The sequence below is a fragment of the Zophobas morio genome, unplaced genomic scaffold (assembly GCF_036711695.1).
Source record: "Zophobas morio isolate AGI-343-1 ecotype UQ-CSIRO unplaced genomic scaffold, CSIRO_AGI_Zmor_V1 ptg000011l, whole genome shotgun sequence".
Lineage (NCBI taxonomy): Eukaryota > Metazoa > Arthropoda > Insecta > Coleoptera > Tenebrionidae > Zophobas > Zophobas morio.
Genome location: NW_026972116.1, coordinates 25717888 through 25731712, shown reverse-complemented (window position 1 = coordinate 25731712; position 13825 = coordinate 25717888). Strand labels below are relative to the sequence as shown.

The 13825-nt window shown below is 26.7% G+C and overlaps 1 protein-coding gene across 1 annotated transcript in view; it reads right to left on the bottom strand.

Annotated features, from left to right (window-relative positions):
• The window catches only part of LOC135127287 (alkaline phosphatase-like), a 227489-nt gene that overhangs the window by 55163 nt on the left and 158501 nt on the right, over window positions 1–13825 (bottom strand). The gene's annotated exons all lie outside the window — the stretch shown is intronic.

The window sequence follows — 13825 nt, the reverse complement described above, 5'->3', positions numbered from 1 at the left end:
AATTTTTAAATTTTTCGATTATTATTCGGTTTTACAATTTTTTATGATTATTATTTTATCGACTATCAACTTCACATTTTTTTAATTTTATTATTTCTCAACCTTTCGATTTCTTAGTTTTACATTTTCCGTTATTTCAATTCTTTGACTTTTGACGCGGTTACTCATTTTCTCGATTTGTCGTTTTTTAGGTGTTTCGTTTTTAGATTTTTCGGTTATTTTTCAATTATTCAATATTTTAATTTTGAAAACCCTAGGTTGACAGCTTTTCAGTCTTTTGGTATTTTCATCTTTCAGTTTTCGTTTTTTCAAATTTTCAGTTTCAAAATTTTACAGTTTTTCAATTTCTAGTTTTTAAGTATTGTATTTTTGGATTCTTCAATTTTTGAATTTATCGATTTCAGTTTTCATCACTTTCTGGATTTTCAAATTTTGGATTTTGTATTTTTTCAATTGTAAAATTTCGATTTTTATTATTCCGAAATATACACTTTTCAATTTTTCAGTTTTCAATTATCCGATTGTATACTCGTAAAGACTCGATATTCCAATTTTTCAATTTTTGATTTTTGGATTTATCGATTTTCCCATTTTTCGATTTTTCAAATTTTCAGTTTTTCGAATTTTACAATTTTTCGATTGCATTTTCATATGTAATTTTTCAATTTTTCAATTTTCCATTTTTTTTTTCTCTGGATTTTGCATTTTTCAATTTGGTTACTTCTCAACTCTTCGATTTTATTTTTTTTTTAATATCTCGATTCTCCGATTCGATAATTACCTGATTTTTCCATTTTATAACATTTTTCGAAGTTTGAATTATGGCATTTTTTAATCTTCAATTTTTTTTATTTTCAATTGTAAAATTTTGATTTTGTTTAAATTTCGAATTTCCAATTTTTCATTTTGTTTTTTCTACTCGATTTTTCAATATTTGATGTTTGTATTTCTTGAGTTTTCGACTTTAGAATTTCTAGATTTTTCAATTTCTAGTTTTCCAAGTATTCGATTTTTCGATTTTGGAATTTATCGATTTGCCAATTTTTCATTGTTTCAATATTTCGATTTTCAGTTTAGATTTGTCAAGTTTTCATCACTTTTCAGGATTTTCAAATTTTGGATTTTGCAATTTTTCAATTGTACAATTTCGATTTTTAATATTCTGAAATCTCAACTTTTTAATTTTCGAATTTTCGATTAACCGATTGTATAAAGACTCAATATTGCAATTTTTCAATTTTTGATTTTTGAGTCTTCCGATTCTTCGATTTTTTGATTTTTCAATGGTTTTTAAATCTCCTGAATTTTCGATTTTTCATTGCTCGTTCAATTCTTCGAAATTTTGATTCTTCGGTTTTTGGTATTATCGATTTTCCAGTTTTTCGATTTTTCAAGTTTTCAGTTTTTAGAATTTCACAATTTTACAATCTTTCAATTTATTTTTTGTATATGGTTTTTCAATTTTTCAATTTTCCATTTTATTCAAAAGTCCGAATTTAGCTTCGATTTTTCAGTTTCAGGAATGTCAAAATTTTGGATTTTGCAGTTTTTCGATTGTACAATTTCGATTTTTAATATTGGGAAATATCAACTTTTCAATTTTTGAGTTTTCAGTTATCCGATTGTATAAAGACTCGATATTCCAATTTTTCAATAATTTTTAAATTTCCTGAGTTTTCGATTTTCAACTTTTCAATTTCTGGTTTGTGAAATTTTTCGATTTTTCAAGTTTTCATAAATTTCGAATTTTTAAATTTTGGATTTTTCGGTTTTTCAATTGAACAATTCCGATTTTTCAAGTATTCGATATTTCAATTTTTGAATTTTTGAATTTTGAATTTTAAGTGATCTTTCAATTATTCGATTTTTGGATTTATCGATTTTTCAAGTTTTAAATTTTTAGGAATTCACAATTTTACAATTTTTTCAATTTATTTTTTAAATATGATTCTTCGATTTTTCGATTTTTCTTTTTTTTATTTTTCTGTTACTTCCAAAATCCTAGATTTTAATTTTTTAATGTTTCGATAGTTCGAATTGATAATTATCCGATTTTTCAATTTTATAAAATTTTTCGAAGTTAGAATTATCCCATTCTTTAATCTTGAAATTTTTCAGTTTTCAATTGTGCAATTTTGATTTTTTTTCCACTTTTGACTCTTCCAGTACTCGATTTTTAATTTTTCAGTATCTAATGTTTGAATTTCCCGATTTTTCTGCTTTACAATTTTTATATTTTTCGATTTTTACTCTTCTAAGTATGTATTCGATTTTTCAATTCTTCGATTTTTAAATTTATCGATTTTTCAAGTTTTCATCAGTTTCGAGATTTTCAAATTTTGAATTTTGCAGTTTTTCAATCGTCCAATTTTGATTCTTAATATTACATCTCAAGTTTTCAATTTTTGAGTTTTCAATTATCCGATTTTATAAATACACGATATCCCAATTTTTCAATTTCCTGAATTTTCGATTTTCTTCGATTTTCCAGTTTTTCGATTTTTCAAGTTTCCAATTTTTAGGATTTCACAATTTTACAATATTTCGATCTTTAGCTTCGATTTTTCAAGTTTTCATCAGTTTCAGGATTTTCAAATTTTTTATTTTGCAGCTATTCAATTCTACAATTCCGATTTTTAGGACTTCGAAACCTCAATTTGTTTTCAATTTTTGATTTTGAAATTTCCCAGATTTTCGATTTTTCAATTGCTCTTTCAATTATTCGATTTTACGATTCTTTGATTTTTGGATTTATCGATGTTCCGATTTTTCGATTTTTTAAGTTTTCAGTTTTTAGGAATTTACAATTCTTAGTACAATTTTTGAATTTCTTTTTATATATGATTTTTCAATTTTTCGATTCTTCTTTTTCTGGATTTTACATTTGTCAAATTTCCCATTTTTTGTTAATTCTCAGCTCCTAGATTGTATTTTTCTTTATTGTTTCATTTCTTCGATTCGATAATTATTCGATTTTTCCATTTTATAAAATCTTCAAATTTTTCAATATTCAGTCGTACAATTTTGATTTTTTTTAAATTAAAATAGAAATTGAAATATTGAATCATTCTAAAACCGAAATAGTATAAAAGTGAAAAATAGGATAACTGTAAAGGCGATATATCGCAAAATCGAAAAAATTAAAAATTTTAAAAAACCAAAATGGAAAATCGTAGTGAAAAATCCAGAAACCGAGAAATTGAAATATTGAAAAATTATAACTGAGAAATCGGAAAATTGTACAAATGGAATAATAGAAAATTGTAAACCTGAAAAATTGAAAACTGGAAAACTGAATTATCGAACACATTTTTGAAAAACTGATAAATCACTAAAATTAACAATCGAAGAATCTAATAATTGACAATAATTAAAAACTGAAAAGTAGAAATTGAAAATATAAGAGTTGAAAATTTACAATTTGAAAACTTCGAAATTCAAAATCGGAAAATTTAAAATTTCAAAATTCAAAATCTGAAAATTTAAATCTAACAATTAAAAAATGAAAAAGTGAAAATAGAAAAATTGAAAAATTAAAAAACTAAAGTTGAAAAATTAAAAAAGAACAGTCTAAAATCGAAAAATAAAAAATTGATATATCGAAAAATTGAAAAGTATAGTTAAGAACTCTAGAAAATAAAATATCGAATCATTCCAAAACCGAAATAGTGTAAAAATGAAAAATAGGATAACTGTAAAAGCTATAAATCGCAAAATAAAACAAAAGAAGCATTTTTAAAAAAGAAAAATTGTAAATCGAAGCATTGAAAATTAAACAAAAATCGAAAAACTGAAAAATTAATAATTCGGAAATCCAGAAATTGAAAAATTGAAAAGTTATACCTGAGAAATCGGAAAATTTTAAAAATGGTATAATAGAAATGTGTAAACCTGAAAACTTGAAAAATCGAAAATTGAAATATTCAAATATTGAAAACTTTTTTGAAAAACTGATAAATCTTTAAAATTAAAAATCAAAGAATCTAATGATTAATAATAATTAAAAACCGAAAAAGTAAAATTTGAAAATAGGAGTTGGAAATTTGAAAACTTAAAATTTGAATATTTCAAATTTGAGAAATTAAAATTTAAAAATTAAAATTTAAAAAATTAAAAACTGAAAAATTAAGAATTTAAATATTAAAAAATAGAAAACTATTGAAATATTGAAGGCTGAAAAGTTAAAAAGTGGAAAGTTCGAAATCGAAAAATAAAAAATTGTGAATCCAAAGTTGAAAAATGAAAACTTTAAAAATATAAAAATCGAAAAATTACAAAATTCTAAAATTGAAAAGTCGAAAAATTGCATAAACGAAAAACTGGAAAATTGAGAAATTTCAAATTCTAAAACTAAAAATTTGAAAAACGAAATCTGGAAAATCGAAAAATCAAATGACTGAAAAATAAAAAAATTGAAAATTGAAAAATCGTAATTCGAAAAACTGAAAATCCTATAACTGAAATTATGAAAAATCAAAAACTGAATAATGGAAAAAACGAAAATTCGATTAACTAAAAACTGAAAAACCGAATAATTGAAAAACCGGAAGACTAGAAAATTAAAAACTGCTTAAAATAAATTCTGATAAAACCGAAAAATCTAATAATTCTAAGATCGGAAATCTCGAAAATGAAAAACCGAAAAGCAAAAAATCCACAAATTGAAAAATGGAAAAACCGAACATCAAAAGTGAAAAATCGAAAAATCGAGAAATCGGATCATTGAAAACTCATGTAAAATTGAAAAGTGGGATAATCGTGAAATAGAAAAATTGAATTATTCCAAATCGATGAACTGAAAAATTCATAACCTGAAATATCGAAAAATTTAAACAGGGTTTTAAGAAATCAAAAACTGAAGTCGAGGAATTGAAGGAACGAATCTTGAAGAAACGAATCATCAAGAAATTGAAAAATCGGATTTAATCTATTCTAAATTCGCAACGTCGCAAACAGTAGCAACACATTTGAAGTAAAAAAATGACGCTGACTCAGCGTATACTAAAATTTGATAAGCGACCAGAAAACTGTTCAACGTGTTTGGGTGATCCTCGAAAGAAAACAACATAATATGATGCTAAAAATTTAGCTGACTCAGCAAACTATTAAAATTCCACTAGAAGCCTAAAAGTGAAATTTAAAATAATGTTTAGTCAGAAGCATTTTCGGGTATAGGTTGATAGTTAATCGGAAAAATGTGATTGATTATGCGGGGGCGGCGAGCTTGCTAAGTTGTGCGGCAGCGGCATAAAAAGGCAACAAAATTTTAGGTGCTTGTAAAAATAGCGAAATATTTTTATGACGACGATAAATCTCGCCGCACTTGATTGTGTGTTTGTCGAGTTAATGGACCATTTGTTTAGCCCCAAACCGCGAATTATAAAGTCAAAAAAATGTCATTACGCTAAAAGGGGCAAATGAGTTTCCGCATTTTTGCCCCGATTATAAATATTGCGACTTTGGGAGCAATCGTCCAACAAATTCGACTCGAATGGCTTAGGGTTTTTCTCTTGTCCCTTATCGGGCCGATCCACCGTTAACATAAATTCTAAATTATCCTTGGAAAATTTATTTTAGTTTCTTTCTAGTGAATTTGATGAGAGTTGGTAAGTCGTAATGGCGGAATGATTCTGAAATAACAGCCATAGGGGTTTGAACCCGAAAGTGCCAACTATAAAAGATGTAGTATAAATACTTCCCAAATGGAAAATCGATAGAGATTAGGTACTAAAACACACACAATAGTTCGGTGCTGAACTGAGTAAACTCGGCTCGGAAGAGTGCGAAATTATCAGATAATGGCGGATTGTGCGAAACGAGCTTTTTCTGGCATATGGAAATTCGGGAGCAAAATAAGCACATTAGTGTACCTCTAAATGGATGTAGTTCTCTGTAAGCAACCGTAACTGGGTTGCATTTTCCCGGATACTTCCATTTTGAAATCGTGTAAATAGTCCCGTCTTTTAGCTTCCATTGCGCTTTTAAGCTCATAAGCCAGGATCGTAATTTCAAATCCGATTTTTCCTTTCTCTTACAAGTTTGCTCATCACACAGAATTCTAAAGGAGCTTCCGGTCCAATAGAGCAAAGTAAACGAACACCAACACGGAAAGCTTCAAAAAAATTATAACTTCGCGGAAAAGTGCACCGAATCCCGACCCGACTTCGACTTAATTAAAATCGGCCATGTTTCTGTTTAATTATTTGCCATCAGATAGCGCTCTCTTAACGAGACTCCCTTTTCCATCAGCGCAACCAGAGAAAAGTGCTAAATTGAGAATATAATTATTACCGACATGTAAACCCATATTGTGTTACTTTTTTAATTGAACTTATTAAACTCATTACTCCAGGGACGCCCTCCTAATTCACCCAAAAGGTCGGCAATTAATAAACTACGAACTATTTTTAAAACTATTGCAATAAATTAATAATCAAGCTTGTTCGGATTAGCGGCATCAAATTTCGCCGAGAAAGCAGCATAAAATTTAGCAATTATTAACTGATTTCAATTTTAAAATTTTTCAGTTATCCGGTCTTTCGATTCTTTAGTTTTTCGTTTTTCATGTTATCAGTTCTAGAATTTGAAATTTTTCACCCTTCCAATTTCTCAATTTCTCTGTTATGTGGTTTCTCAATTTTCCAATTTTACATTTTTGTAATTCTATTTCTATATCTTCCGATTTTTCAATTTTTCAATTTTTAATTTCAGTTTTTCATTGTCTTCATTTTTCGATTTGCATTTCTTCGATGTTAAGATTTTTAAATTATTCCATTGTCAGTTTTTCATTTTCACAATTTTTCTGTTTTCAGTGTGCCAAGTGTTCAGTTTATGAAGTATTGAATTTTTCGATTTTTCTGTCATATGATTTCTCAATATTTGGAATTTTCGGTTTCCCAGTTTACAGTTTTTGAATTTAGAGTCACGCAATTTGTCAATTTTGCAATTTGGAATTTCTTCGATTTTGGAAGTGTAATATTTTTAAATTTTTTATCTTCTGAATTTTGCAACTTTTCATTTTCCACTTTTTCGATTTTTAATTAGTTTTCAGTTTATCGACTTTCAATTTTCTTTTCCTAAATTTTTCAATTTTTCGATTTTGTTGTGTTGCGATTTCGCAATTGTCCGATTTATCTATTGCTAGATTTGTAATTTTCCACTTTTACAATTTTGAAATTCTTCTATTTCACTAGTACCTATACGATTTTTTATTTTTCAGTTTTCCAGTTTCTCAATTTTTGATTTTCAATTGTACTACACTATTATCTCGATTTTTCAATTTTTCATTTTTCAGTTTCCAACTTTTCGAACTCTGGATTTTTCAATTTTCGAGTAATCATTTTTACAATTATTTGAATTTTGAGATTTTACTATGTTTCTATTTTCCAATTTTTGGATGTTTCAAATATTCGATTTTATCAATTTTTCACAGCTTGAGTCTTTTTTTGATTTTTCAGTTTTGCAAGTTTTTCACATTTAAAATTTTGAAATTTTTCCATGTATACGTTTTTGAGTTTCTGGAGATCTCAATTTTTCAACTTATAATTATTAATTATAAGATTTTTGTATTATCCAATATGTGAGTTTTGAATTTCTCGATTTTTTAATATTTAATTTTTGGATTCTTCAGTTTTCTAGTTTTTCAAATTTTCATTTTTTCGATTATTTCGTTATTAGATTTTTCAATTTTTCATTTTTCATAATTTCAATTATAGAATTTTCAATTTTTTCGAATTACGTTTATTCAGTTTTCAAATATTTCAATTTTCAGTTGTTCGATTTTTCGATTCTATAGTTTTTCGATTTTCCAGATTTCGTTTTTCAAATTTTCAGTTCTAGAATTTGAAATTCTTCACCTTTTCAATTTTTCGATTTCTTTGTTTTCCCAATTTGTTAATTTTACATTTTTGTAATTCTTTTTCTATTGTGCAATAATGCAGTTTCTATATCTTTCGATTTTTCAGTTTTCGATTTTTGATTTCAGTTTTTCGTTGTCTTAATTTTTCGATTTGCATTGCTTCGATATTCCAATTTTTTAATTTTTCCATTATTCGATATTTCAATTTGTCAATTTTTGACTATTTCATTATTTAATTTTTTCAATTTATCTGTTTTCGGTCCTTCAAGTTTTCAGTTTTTGGAATTTTGAATTTTTCGACTTTTCTGTTATAGGGCTTCTCAATATTTCGAATTTTCGATTTATCAGTTTTATAATTTTTGAGAATCGCCCAATTTATTCAATTTTTCAATTTGGAAATTCTTCTACTTCGGAACTGTACTATTTTTAAATTTTTTACTTTCTCAATTTTTTTTTCAACTTTTATTTTTCAGTTTATCGAAATTTTTCACACACCGATTTTTAATTAACCTGCAATTTGTCGATTTTCAGTTTTGTTTTCCAAAATTTTTGGATTAAACGATTTTCCTGTTTTGCGATTTATCTAAGTATTTCTAGATTTGTAATTTTCCACTTTCACAATTTTGAAATTTTTCTATTTCACAAGTATACGATTTTTAATTTTTCAGTTCCCCAATTTCTCAACTTTGATTTTCAGTTATACAACACTAATTTCTCGATTTTTCAGTTTTTCATTTTTGAGTTTATTCTTATCCAACTTGTCAACTCTGTCGATTTTTCAATTTTCAATTTTGCTTAGTTTCTATTTTCCAATTTTAGAATTTTTCAATTTTCCGATTTTTACTTTTTTCCTTTTTTCAATTTATCGATTTTTCGAAGTTCGATTCTACAGTTTTTCTACTTTTCAATTCTGAAATTTAGGATTTTTCTTAGTTTCTATTTTCCAATTTTAGAATTTTTCAATTTTCCGATTTTTACTTTTTTCCTTTTTTCAATTTATCGATTTTTCGAAGTTCGATTCTACAGTTTTTCTACTTTTCAATTCTGAAATTTAGAATTTTTCTATTTGGAAGTTTTTCGATTTTTCGATTCCGCAATTACCCGATTTCTCAGTTTATGTTTTCAATTTTCTTTCACTTTTAGAATTTTGAAACTCTTCAATGTCTTTAGACCTGGACGAGTTATAAATTCAATTTTTCAACTTATGATTTTGAATTTAAAATTTTTGTTAATTACTAGATTATTCGATTTTTGATTTTCCAGATTTATCAGTTTTTCAAAAGAGTTTCCATAATTCTAATATTTCAGTTTTTGGTTTTTCAAGTTTTTAGGTTTACATTTTTCTATTAATCCATTTTTACAATTTTCCGATCTCTCAGTTATATTTTTCCAATTTTTCAAATTCTGGGTTTCCGAATTATCCATTTTTCAGCTTTTCGATTTTCATTTAATTTCCAATTTTTCGATTTTTGATTTTTCTTTTTAAAATTCTTTATTTTTTCGATTTTGCGATTTATCGTATTTTTCACTTTTACGTTATTTCGGTTTTAGAATGATTCGACATTTTAATATCTAGAGTTCTCAACTATACTGTTTCTAGTTTTTCAGTTTCTCATTTTTTCAAATTCGGATTTTTAATTTTTCTGTAATTTTTGATTTTTCAATAATTCAATTTTCAATTTTTCATTTTTTAAATTTTAAATTATCAAATTTTCTAATTTTAAGTTTCCAAATTTTAAATTTTTTACTCTTATATTTTCAGTTTTTACTTGTTCAGTTTTCAAATTTCAATTATTAGATTCTTCGATTTTTGATTTTACAGATTTATCAGTTTTTCAAAATAGTTTCAAAATTTTTCAATTTTTCGGTTATTCGATTTTTCGATTCTTTATTTTTTCGATTTTTCAGATTTCGTTTTTCAAATTTTCTGTTTTAGAATTTGAAATTTTTTACTTTTCCAATTTTTCGATTTCTCTGTTATATGGTTTCTCAATTTTACGTTTTTGCAATTCTTTTTTTTTTAGAAATCTTCCAATTTTCCAATTTCTCGATTTTCCAGTTTTAGATTTTTGTTTTAAGTTTTTCCATGTTTTAATTTTTCGATTTGCATTGCTTACTATTTTTAAATTTCTTAACTATTTTCTCAATTTTTCAACTTTCGATTTTTCAGTTTCTCTATTTTTAACCACATGTTTTTCTGTTTATCGATTATTAATTAACTTTCAATTTGTCGATTTTCAATTTCATTTTCCTAAATTTTTGAATTTTTGGATTTTATTGTTTGGAAATTTGCAGATTTCCGAATTATCTGTTTCTAGATTTGTAATTTTCTACTGTTACAACTTTGCGGTTCTTCTCTTTCACAAGTGTACGATTTTTAATTTTTCAGTTCCGCAACTTCTCAATTTTTGATTTTCAAATGTACATAAAATTATATATTTTGCGTTTCCTTTTATCCAACTTTTCAAATTTCCGATTTTTCAATTTTCGATTATTCAGTTTTAGGATTATTTGAATTTTACGATTTTGTTTTGTTTCTATTTTCCTATGTATCGATTTTTCAATATTTAAGTTTTTAATTTCTCGCTTTTTTAATTTTTCATTTTTGATTTTTCAATTATTTCAATTTCTCGATTTCTTCGATTTTTCTATTTTGACTTTTCGATTTTTCGATTGTTCAATTTCAATTTTTCATGTTTTGAATTTTTGATTATTCATTTTCGCGATATTTAATTTTTAGTTTCTCGATTTTTTTCAATTTCTCTGTTTTTCAACAAAGACCACTTCTATTGAAACAGAGATTTTGAAAAATTACAAACAAGATTTTGGACTATAAAAAAACTGAAACTAGAGAAAATCGAAATATTTAAAAATTGAAAATTGTAAAATAATAATAGTAAAAATAAATTGGAAAAAACACATTGAAGCAGCAAAATTTAAATTTGGGCTAACCTGAGTTTAAAGTTTAATAAAATTAATGCAGCCTTACGAATCTGACCCCTAAAAGCTCAAGATAATTTTATTCGTTCGGTCACTCCGGTGTGCGCTGACTCGGCGTAATATTTCAGATTTCCAATTCGCCATTTTCCAGCAAACGCTTGTTTTGATCTCTTTCAGCAGAGGCGGCGTTCTTGTCTCCGAAATGGGCCGCCGCCGCCAAAATCCGTAAATCAGCGCGTTTGTCGGTGCATAGATAAGCGGAAATTTGTAACTTCATAAGCTCCTTTTCCTTATTGATTCGACAACAGTGCCGTATAAATTTACATTTTTGACGTTGAAAGCCATAAAGAGCTCGCTTCAATTATGCACGTTCGCGTTGCAAGGAAAAATCCACGTCAAAGTTATGTTACAAAAATACTTACGTCACTTCCGCCTCACTAACTTCAAAAGCTCCTTTTTGTTGCAGAAAACAATTTACTTCTTGTCTGTTAGATAAAATTGCCCCTCTTTATCTCCGAGAACAAAAGTCTCCCAAAGGTTTTATTTTTGTTTTTAAATAACGCTTCACTTCAAGATGGTCGATGTAAACAGTGGGTAATTATTTTGTTGCAAAGCTGTTTGCGATGCTAAATTTAGAATTTTAATCAGGTTTTTTTGTGCTTCGTTTTTTGTGCTTTTTTTTTACTAAAGTACGGGCTAGTTCAACTCGGCGGTGTAATTAGAGGCAACGTTGAAAGTTCGCAATTTTTCGAACGGCGGAGCCGTTTTGGTTCGCTTGCTTTGGCGAATAATTGTCCGGAAAATTGAATTTCGTAAGTTGGTGGCGAACAACTATTAAACTGCAATAAGGATGTACCGATTTATCGGTAAACGATCGGGCTGATGAGATTGGCAGGTTTCAATTATTACGTTTTGCGTCGAGTGACATTTCAATGAATTACAGTGATATATTGCGGAGGATGAAAGCTTTTTCTTATACCAATAATTTATTTTGCGAGGATAAATCCGGTTAGCCGATGCTTCAAGCCCTTATATTTCGAGATTGGAGATTGAATTCACTTAAACACAAATAAATTTCTTCCAGGTTATTTAGTGTCAAGGGTAGATGCGTGCTATGGGTTGAGCTTGATAAGATTTTGACACGTCTTTCGCGAAAAGAATAACATATAAGATATTTTTCAGTTTTGAATAAACTCGAACAATGATCCAGGTAAACAACACAAATTAACTCATTTGCCGCAAATACAAGGTGGTGTTTCCCACATGAACATGGGTTAAGTTTAATTAGCCCCTTCATTAATTTCAGATAATACTTCTACAATAACTAACAGAGATTTTTCTGGCGGAATACGCTCCTGGCAATACCGACGAACTAATTCTCGAACTACTTCATCCCAGCCTGTGTTAGCTCGGTGTTACTACAGTGAATTTAGTTGTCTAAGCTTTTTTTGAGTAAATTAAATTTTGAAAAAAAAAATACAAGATCGTTATTAATCGTTAAAATAAATACCTTTTAAATTAGGAGTACCTATATGTTATCCCGGCGCCTCCGCCATTTTCATAAAAGAATTAATTTTCTTAGGAAAAATGGTGGATGCGCCGGGATAATATTTAAATTCTGACATTTATTTCGAGATATATTTTGCATGAAACAATAAAATATTATAATAAAATTGTAAGCTTTTCTTTAGGTATCTCTGAAGCTGTTTCAATACCTCTGCAAAATAACCAAAGAAGCTTTGTAAATTTTCTAGGAACTGATTTCATAAAATTTCGTTTTCTCAATAAAGACGCATTTTTTTCTATCGGAGCCATCTGTCGCAAAATAATGCACAGATTGGTGATCTTGATCGTCGTCACCACCCTTTATTTTTTGCTGGGATTGTAGCTAAAATAAAAAATAATTACTGTAGGAATTTTTATTAACTTCTGCCTGAAATGATGAAATAAATTGCAGTTTTTTTTAATTATCGTTATAATTCATCAAAACACCGGAATAAATAAAGACTCATTTTCCGTTTTTAATTAAAATATCTCTGTTATTTGATTTTTCAGTCTCTGGATTTTTCTAATTTTAATTAATTTTTAATTTCTTTTCTTCAATTTTTTTTTATTTTTCAATCAATCGGTTTTCCAATTTTTCAATATTTGATTTTGTAATTTTTGTAATTGTATAATTTTTCGATGTTCCGATTTTGTGTTTTTCGGTTTCTGGATTTTTCATTTTTCAATTTTTCGAATTTTGGTTAAGTTAGAATGTCTTGATTTTCAATTATTCATTTTATAAATTTTTCAAACTTCTGATTTTGCAATTTTTTTAATTTGGATTATACAGTTTTTCAAATATTACAATTCCTTAAATTTTCTGTTTTTCAATTTCTCAATTTTTTGAAATTTTGATTTTTAAGTTGTACGGTTTATTAATTCTTAACTTATCGATTTTATTCATTTTACAATTATTCGATTTTAAATTTCGCAACTTTTGCTTTTTCAATTTATTATTTTTCACTTTTTAAGTTGCAATCTTTCGATTTTCAGTTTTTGGCCTTCCCAATTTTTCAATATTCGATTTTTGAATAGTTTAACTTTTAATTTTTCCATTTCTGAATTTATCAATTTTTCAGTATTTCGTTTTTGGATGTTGAATTTTCAGTTTTTCAGCTATTTAATTTTACAATTTCCTGCGTTTCAGTTCTTTCTATAAATTTTTTAAATTTCCAATTCCGAAATTCTTCGTTTCCTCAAGTATACGGTTTCAATTTGCCTAATTTCCAATTTGACGATTTTTAAATTTTCAGATTTCATTATTTTTAATTTTTCAAATACTACACTTCTAGTCATAGGTCTATCGATTTTCAGTGTTTCATTTTCCAAGTTTTCAGATCTAGAGTTTCCAATTTTTCAGTTTTTTGGTTTCTCAATCATTAATTTTCAATTTTCCTTTTCACAAATTGTTCAAATTTTTGATTTTGGAATTTTTCGAATTTTTACATTTATACGATTTTTTAGTTTAGCAATTTTTCAATT